The sequence below is a fragment of the Myripristis murdjan genome, chromosome 9, assembly GCF_902150065.1.
Source record: "Myripristis murdjan chromosome 9, fMyrMur1.1, whole genome shotgun sequence".
Lineage (NCBI taxonomy): Eukaryota > Metazoa > Chordata > Actinopteri > Holocentriformes > Holocentridae > Myripristis > Myripristis murdjan.
The window spans coordinates 15,135,159-15,144,659 of NC_043988.1; the positions used below are offsets into that span (position 1 = coordinate 15,135,159).

The 9,501-nt window shown below is 38.2% G+C and overlaps 1 protein-coding gene across 5 annotated transcripts in view; it reads right to left on the reverse strand.

Moving 5' to 3' along the window:
• Nucleotides 1–9,501, reverse strand: part of LOC115364632 (protein pim1-like) — a 329,092-nt gene that overhangs the window by 317,829 nt on the left and 1,762 nt on the right. For all 5 annotated transcript variants that reach the window (XM_030059144.1, XM_030059145.1, XM_030059146.1 and 2 more), the window contains exon 2: nt 1,728–1,911. The gene's annotated coding sequence lies outside the window, so the exon portion shown is untranslated. The remainder of the gene's footprint in view (nt 1–1,727; nt 1,912–9,501) is intronic.

Sequence of the window (9,501 nt, forward strand, 5' to 3'; positions counted from 1 at the left end):
TGGCCACTGATGGGAAACAATGTGGCTGATATAAAACTATTATGACCCACTCAAGGCCCCGAGTATTAAAACATTAACAGCAGGCCAGTACTCTCAGCATGATACCATTAAGACCTATCTTGGAATAGAGCGCAGGTATGCGCGTAAATGTGTGTCACATAAATTTGTTGTGAGTAAATATTTCTCTGCATTTGTGTGTGTGTGTGTGTGTGTGTGGGTGTGTGGGTGTGTGTGTTGGCCAAGAATAAAAGGAGGACAAGACCAGTAAATACATTTACAGCAGGCAATTTGTCAGGATGTGTAAATGTCTCCAATTCCCAACAGCGCTGGAGTAAAATTTACAGTCACTCGGGAAGTGACAATGCACAAAAAAGGACCACTTTTTACTCTCTCTCCTCTCCCTCAGACCACTAAAACCTTCCCATAAATCTCATCCTGCCCCCCCAGATGTCTGCTGTTGTCAGATATCATGCCTTGACAATGCCTTCTACCATCATTGTCTTGACAGAAATATGATATGTGAAACTGCAATGTCACATCACTTAACATGATTTAGCCCAAGCTAGCCTGCACCATTTTAATCAATCAAACTTGTCACCTTTTTTTCCTGTAATGATGGTGGAGGTATAGGATCCCTGTGTTAGGGTGATCTATAAGACTTATCTAGGCTACTGATTTATGACTACTGCCAGCTAATGTACCGGAGGAGCCTCCTCTCTTCCTGTCCGCGAGGGTTTCTATCAAATTGGCAAATAAGTAGGGCAGTATTACTTCATGGGTAGGGAGGAGGACACTTCATGTTGTGTTTGAACCCTACAGTATATGACTTTATATGTGTGTGTGAACCCTACGCAGTGTATCCCTTTACTGCGCCACCAGACGAGGTCCTCCACGCTCATAAATCTGATTTCTGGGCCCTGTACAGCTAAATCGGTACAACACTAACACTGCCACACTGAGGCCACCCAAACTAAAAACACGGTCTATTCACTCACGGTACTGTAAGGCAGTTTGGATAAAGTACTGTGGTTGCTAATGGATTCTATGCGCGTCGCTGCTTACATGTCCTTTGATCAAATGTCTCTCCTAGTCAGTTGTTCTATAAACAATCTCATTGTAAAATTGTAGTTTTCAACAAATTAACATCTGTATATCACCAGTATATCAGGCTGGTTATTGTGGCTTGTCCCAATAACTTCTAAATAATATAAGCTCTAATATTTCACATAAATTACACACTTGCCAAAGCATAACAAAGTGCTATGTAAAAAGATATATATTGTAGACTCAATCATGGCAAATGCAGTTTGTGAATAACAAGTGAATAAAAGCACTTAGGGGACCACAGGAAGGTGAGCGGATAAATCTATAGACAATGTTACCTCAATAGTGGACAAATGACATAAATCACATACATTTACTAACCCTAACCCTATCTTACACTTCACATCCAACCTCCATCTGAAATCTGCAGTGTGTCAACTAAATATGAATTTTGCTTGGGCCAATATCCAAGAATAACAAATACTGCTTTATTTGCCACCTTATGCAATATTATTAAATTTTTTTAAAAGTTGGTTTGATGTTCATTTGGGTGATAATATCAAGTATCGTGATATTCTGACGGGACATATTGCAATATAAAATTCAATATTCAAAAATGAATTCAATTCAATTCAAGTCTATAGTAAATGGCATTCAAGACGTATATAACATTGGAAATGTACCTGTAACCACGACCGAGTGGCTGGACCCACATGCCAGCAGCTTGACCGTGCCCAACCTGGAGGTAGTGAACTCTTTCAGGTGGGCCTCGTCTGGGCTGACCTCCCCTGGCCTGCCATGCCCCGTCTGGCCCAGCTCCCCACTTCCCCAGCACAGCAGATCCACAGCCAATTCACGATGTTCATACTGGAGACAGGCAGAAAAGAGGGACGAGTTATGGCAACATAATATAAAAAGAAGGAGAGGCTGCACACAGTTTTTTGAGGTTCAGTTTCAGTTTTCCTCTAAGGTTAGGACTTAGCATATGTTATTCAAGTGTTCATATAGTTTATAATTTAGAAAATAGCCATGAGTCACAATTCATGGCATGTATAAAAGATTTTGTTTCTGCACATGATAAATCTTATAATGTAGTTGTTGATAAATACTGGGCTTATAGTCAGTGTTAAGCTTGCATGAAACCAATAAGAAGCTGTCCAAGCTCGAAGCCTGACTTGTAATGAACTGTGGATGTGATGCAGATCACCGATATTCTCCTCAACATGTTTATTTAGAATCTGCCCTCTGTGCTAATTAGAATGTGACCCTGGCAAGTGCACGCACACACACACACACACACACACACACACACACACACACACACACACAGACATACAAACATGCAGACAAAAAAAAGCATGCAAATGTGTTTGCTCTGAGATACACAGACATGCACAGACACACACACACGCACACACACACAAATATACACACACTCCCCAAAGCAATATTACCAACACAATTCCATCCGACTGATATTGGAATTTTCCGAAAGAGCAAACCAATAGATAACCTATTACAAAACTATAAGAGATCAATAGCTAATTTCTTTGCATTGATTACCACTTGGACATTTAACATGCGCCCTGTGGCCACAATGTGTGTTCGGCAGGCTCAGATCCCCATTGGCCCTCATGAGTATTAAAATTATCGATTCAGACAGAGGACTAAAAATGTCAAGCTGTTCATTAATCTTAATAAAGACTGGACTTGACCAAGGCGCCCTTTCTCCCAATGCAGGGATACAACCTATCCAACCAGGAGTACACACACGGCATAGATTAATGAGCTTCTGCTAAAGGATGTGATTTAAGTCTTTGCCATTAATGGATCAATTACAAAGGAACAAGTCTTTTATAATAGTGCTTACTTTTACCCACCGTGTAGCTCAACAGAATATTTTAAAATTCATGTTGACTGCTCACTAGTAGTTATTTGTTGGGGAATTTCAGAAACTTTACATAACAACAAGCAGCCTTGCAGTAATGAGGCCTTTGCATAATGTGACGCAGTATCTGCTGTTATGCTAGAGACGAACCATCTGCAGTCCATAGTGGACAAATGTGATCAGATGCTGCATAACAGCCAGTTTCTCTCTTGATTATGTAGATGACAGTTTCATAGCAAGCAGGGTTGTCCCTAGCTTAACGGGGGCCCTAAGCAGGATTTGATTTGCTTACTTTCCTTACCTTTAATTACTTTCCTATCTCTACTACACTCACTCATGTTTTCTGCTCACTATTGATTGGCAGATGGGCTGTTGGCCATGATTCCCTGCATGAACATCCACTAATCAGGGACAGGGCTCACTGATCATTTTTTAAAATAAATATTGGCAGAAAATTGTGCTTTCAAATGAATATTTGGCTGAGAAAAAGTAGCTGAAATAACAATTTTGCTGGGCAGCCTTGACCCCTTGAGGACAGTGCAGTGTGTTTGCATATAAGGAAAAGTGGGACTGATATCAGGCTTTGGAGCTTATGACTGGTCCCTTCTCCTCAACACATAAAAGCCTGTTTTTCCCCTTAGGGTTCACAAACTTCCCAGGTCAATAGAGATTCTGTTATCAATATTATGAAGCTTTTGTATCCATAAACATTTCAGGTGGCTGAAAAGAGAACCCAAAGGCCATAGCAGATGAGTGATACTGCATTAGACGCCACAAGTCTGATGACACCTTGGTTTATGCCAGAAAGAGACGCTGTGTTTCATTGCCCTGGGCATAGCCCTGCACTGAACGAGTTCCCTTTCTGATTTCACAAAAACTCCCTGTCAGACAGGATTTTAACAGTGACAGCTCTTGATTTTGTTATATTGTGCATTTTTTTTTTTTTTTTTGCCTCTTTCATTTCTGCAGTAGTACTACTATATCTTGATGTGTTTGGCCCTGTTGGTTTACCTATTATATACTCCAGGAAGTGGCTATGCTCTGTGCGTCAGAATGGGCATTTGAGATTACCCAACTGTTTGCTGGAGTGCTTAACTTGTAAAGTCCTCTCAATAGGGCCCTCCTCCCCACCAACAGATACACACACAGACTAAACACTGAAAGAAACAAAAGCTGGTGTGCATACAGTACCAAAGGACAATTATTCAAGCAGGGAAATCTAGATTTGTTTGACTGAAAAATAGCCTCAGAGCCCAAGACTCTTGGACTGAGGACAAAAGGCTTTCTCACTCAAGTCGGACTGCTGGAGTCAGTGTGAAATGCACAGTTTAGCCAAAGTATTTATAAGCTCTTTGGACACCAATACAAAGTCTTGTTTGCTCAGAAATTGTCTTGTTTGTCCATTTACAAAATTACCTGACCTGCCCATCTCCAAAATGTAATTCCAGTAAATATAAGGACCAGTTTTACTTTCTGAATGTTCATGTAGCCTATACACATTGGAGACAAGAAACAAAGTAATATCAATCAACTAACCTGTGCTAATGTGGTGCGACAAGCTCTTTTCATCTCCTTTTCTTCCAACTTCATGCTTCTGTTTTTCCTGTGATAGTTGTCTGTCTTACAGGACACTTTGTTTTCACTTAGGTCTGGTTGTCTTGTGGCCATGACTTCCTTCCACCCTCCTCCCCCCACTGCACTCATCACATTGGCAAGGTAACTGTCTCCATAGCTACAGCACTACTTGTTGAAGGCACACCAGCTGGATGGGATTATATTATCAAAAGTGTTGCAAACTTTGAAAGGGGAATCAGTTATCTGAGAGAGAGCCAACAGTGCATACATACAGTACACACATTTACAAATTGTTGCCTTGGCCTCAAGAAAATATTTTTATATCTTTCCCCACTAACAGCGAAAGGGACTGAGGTTGTGGACAAAGTGTGTTGGCACTGAAATGTGCTTTTATCCTATGAAATCATCATGTATACTGCTACAGTTACCTTTTTCATCTCTTCTAATGCAGCTGTGTGTCAAGGTGAATTAATAGGTTAAGGGGTGGGAAACATATTTATATAGCTATGTAGGACAACTCAAATGCATAGCTTGCCTATTTTCAGTAGTAGAGACTAGTACCTAAACAAATTTTGACTGTGATTGTGATCTCCAAACCTTTATATAATGCAATGATTCTATAATCTGACCCTTATATTAATTCTAATGTGTAAATACTGAACCTGAATCTGTGACACTGGCTTTTCTACTCCATGTAAAACATAGATACACAGCATATTACATAAATATCAATTTCTTTGTAATTACTTTTTAAACCATGTGTTGTGATGGGTCTATTGCGAACTTAGATACTTCTATTTTGCTCTATTCTATTCTATACTAACTTAAAACTAAAAGTATTTTGTTGGGTATGGCTGGAAAGAAACCTCCCATCTTTCAATTGATCTTAGTTTCAGTTCCTAGGAATGACCACAAGAGGTCGCTAAAGCACTTTTAAGTGATTTTCCTCAGCAACCTCCTCAATTTGACAATTTTCACCTCAATAAATTATGTTAAATTAGTGGGTTACTGCAACCTTTTAGAAATATCACAGACAACGAACAGTAATAAAGAACAGTACCAACACAAAGTTTACACTATATGGGGCTATATTTACATTTTAGGCATGTCTTGTTGGACTTTTAATCTTTAAAGACACTGTTTTCAAGACATTTCTGTCACACTGTATCTTAATCAATCAATCAATCAATCAAACTTTATTTATAGAGCACTTTTCATGTCAAAGGAGCAGCCCAAAGTGCTTTACATAAAAACACACAGAAACAATAAAAACAATGCAACACATAAAAACAATACAACAAACAATAGATATGATATATCCCCCCCTTCTCCCACACATAATACACACACACACACACACACACACACACACACACACACACAAATTTAAAAACACTAAGGAATTAAAAACACTGAGGAAACGCTATCCTACACTCGCCACTTCGAAGTGAGGAAACACTAGAGAGAAGATAATCCACATTAAAGATTAAAATTCAGTAAATATCAATAAAAATTAAAATAATAAAAAAAAATAAAAGACAAATAAAATAAAATACATATAATTCAGTTAAAAGCAAGACTAAAATGGTAAAATAATCAAATAAATAAAATCCAACTGAAAACCAGTCTAAAAAAAGGTAAAATAAATAAACAGACAAGTAAATAATAAAATAAATAAAATTCAGCTAAAAACTAACAGACTAACAGACTAACAGACTAACTAACAGACTAAAAGGTCAAAAATAATAAATATAATGTACTAATATAATGTAATAAATAATAAATAAATAAAAAATTCGTAAAATAACATTTAATTAAAAGCCATACTAAAAAGGTAGGTCTTGAGTTTGCCTTTAAAAATGTCCACATTCTCTATTTTCCTCAGGTCGTCAGGCAAACTGTAATGGTAAATAATGATTTAGTGGGCATTAACTGTTAGGACTCATAACTTCAAGAACCATCAGAACCATCACATTTTTTTTTAGTGTTTAACTAAATCTGTTTATCTAATTCAAAACAATTTAATGTAGTTAAAAATCCAGTACTACTTATGCATAATATATAATACTACCTATTTTGATACTTTCCCCATTTCTTAGGACTGATTCTTAAGATTTGTTAATTTTGCTTGGATTTGACCCTATTTTTATTGATTCCCTGAGTTGAAAGTTTGCCTGTCTACTTGCCTGTCTGTCGACCTCCTAAGAAGGAATATTTTATCTTGCTGTTATCGCACTATAAAACCATTTATAGGCAGAAGTTCAGTCTAGTTGCACGTCGAACACGTGTGAACTGCTACCTTCAAGTCATTCTACAGATTTTCAGTGGGAATTTGTGAAAGGATTTGACTAGGTCATGAAACAACACATGCACTGTGTTAACTTTGGCCTAAACCATACAGGAAAGTTTAATTAGTTGCATCCTGTATTTGATTCATTTAGGTTCACACTGACCAATTGCAACCAGTGCTTGTGAACCAAATTTACATGGTCTCACAAGCAGCTTGTTTATCGAACTGAGTTTTGGCATCATGTCGTCCTGTGAAGTTAGTCCTTGGCAGAGAGGAGTTATAACCATTCAGATTCCAGTAACTGTGTGTTAAGCTTAGTATGACAGTCCTGCACTATTTGCCATAATTTACCCCCTCTACTGTTCAAACCACTTAAGAACAGAGAAGAAATAGTTGAATGTGACCATCAATCAAACTGCAGTTTAAGCATTTGCTCAATCTGCTAGGTACACGACCCTTTCCAAACACTCTGCTGACTATTCAGTGTCAATAATCATATCCTCTTACTGATGATACTGTGCATCTTTGGGTCATTTCCTGTAGTTTGTTTGGATTACTTCCTCACTTTGAGGACACCACACCATCATTTGCTTGGGAGGAGCAAGGCTAGTATTTTTTTTTTTTTTTAATCTGTCTTAGTGTGGTTTATTTGGTACACACCTGAGTTCAAATGGTGTTGTTCAGACCTAACTATAGGAGCAAATCATCAAGAGAAAACTGCTCTGAACATGTTGTGAAACACCCTGGCCCCTGACATTTTTTTTTTCTGAACCAATTTCAGTGCTATTTTGGCTGAATGGCTTGGGATCACTGTGCTACTGAGGCAGAGGTCATTTAACACCCAGAAGTAGATTCTCGTCAAGAATTTGTTAGGCTGCACTCGTTCCCTCTATCTTTACAAGCTTGCAAGTTCCACTAGGAAGCCCCTGATTGCATAAGAGGCTTAAAAAGTATCAAATGGACAGTTACAACTAAAAACATTGTGACAAATTTTCAATCACATCTAGGCTATGTAAAACTACAGTGTGGGTGCTACTGTATAGGTTGTGTTTTAACTGCTAACTGCTGAAGCCTGCTTTGGCCCTTGAGTAAGTACTGGAAAGCAGGGTTGATGGAGAACTGAAGCTACATAAAACTGTGGCCTGACATAATAAAAATAACTGGAATTATCGTATAATCTAGTCCATTTAGAATCAAATGACAGCGGTAAAACACTGTTGTAATTTAGCCTAGAACAGCCAATTTACCTTAGGCTGCCTATCCATTTTAAAAATTCATGCCTTATTTACATGTTGCAGACCCCAATAAAACAGCAACATCATTATGTATACAGGCTATTCATGTGGTTTTATGAGCTCTTTGGGAAAAATAAAACATCTTATAGGTACTATGTTCAAGTTCAACTAAATTCTACTGTTCCAGAAATGAGTGATTTGAGCTGAAGCACAATAACTAATGTGCAAACACATAATGCAACATTAAAAGATATTTAGTAAACATATCAATGAAATACAGGAATGTAGCACTGTCAATAGCAGCTATGGACGTAAGCCAGAGTATCCACAATAACCATGTAACGCAATCATCATATCAGTGTCACCATTATCAACACAAGTCACCACTGTCGTACCATCATCAACAGCACACAGTGTTAACAAAACAGTATGCCTATGATCTCCTACCAGTAGCACTTAAAACTCTCATTGGCCAAAGAGAATAAGAAATCTTATACCTCTTCTTCTTGACAACAAGGGGTTGGAGTCAGAGGGATCTGCATTAAGAGGGTGAGCACAGTCACAGAGAATAGCATTGGGTTTATTGAGCAGCTGCCTGCAGAATATATTGCTCAACCTACTGCATTCAGAGTATTTATGCCTAAAATCATTAGGCATTAACGTATGATCATATAAATCTAATTTTATAACCATTTAATTCACAGTGGCTCATACTGTGCAGCCATAGCCCAAATTATTCATACTAAACTATATTTTAATTTCCTGTAAAAAAAAAAAAAGAAAAAAAAAATGATTTCGCTTTTCATCTCTTTGTATCCTGCACAGATCAGTAATATTCCCCCCTTAAATGCCCATTGTTATTATTTTGCACCACTCTGAGGAAACTGAATACACAAGACTTGCCACTGTGGTGAACTTGACAACTTAAAAGTATGATACCCAGCTACAAAGACCATCATCAACATCCTTGACCATGTCCCAATCCATACATTAAATAAACCCCTGAGCAGTCAGCAAGCATGTGTAGTGTAACATCTGTAACATCTATAAAGTAATTCTGATATTGATAACCTGTAGTTTGACTATCACAAACAAGATCACCACCAAGAAGACTGGGAGGCTCTACTGGCACCCACACTGAATTCAACTGTGTGCCACCTATTCAGATTTGACAGGAAATCTGCCGAACCACTTCACAGCACATAAGAGGAAGAGGGAAGCCCTTCCTCCAGCACAAGAGATCTGAAGCTTTAACAGCTTCTCACAATAACAGCAGGTGGAACAATCATCTGTCACTGCGAACAAGACTGCATAACTGATGAAAAGACTCTTATTCTCTATAGCAAAATGAGGAAGAAAATAAACACAGGTAGAACAACAAATGGACGGGAATGAGGCACAAGCAGCAACATCCTCTTAGTGACAGGAAAGTAGGACAAATCAACAGATTTATGGGAAATGTGGTGCAT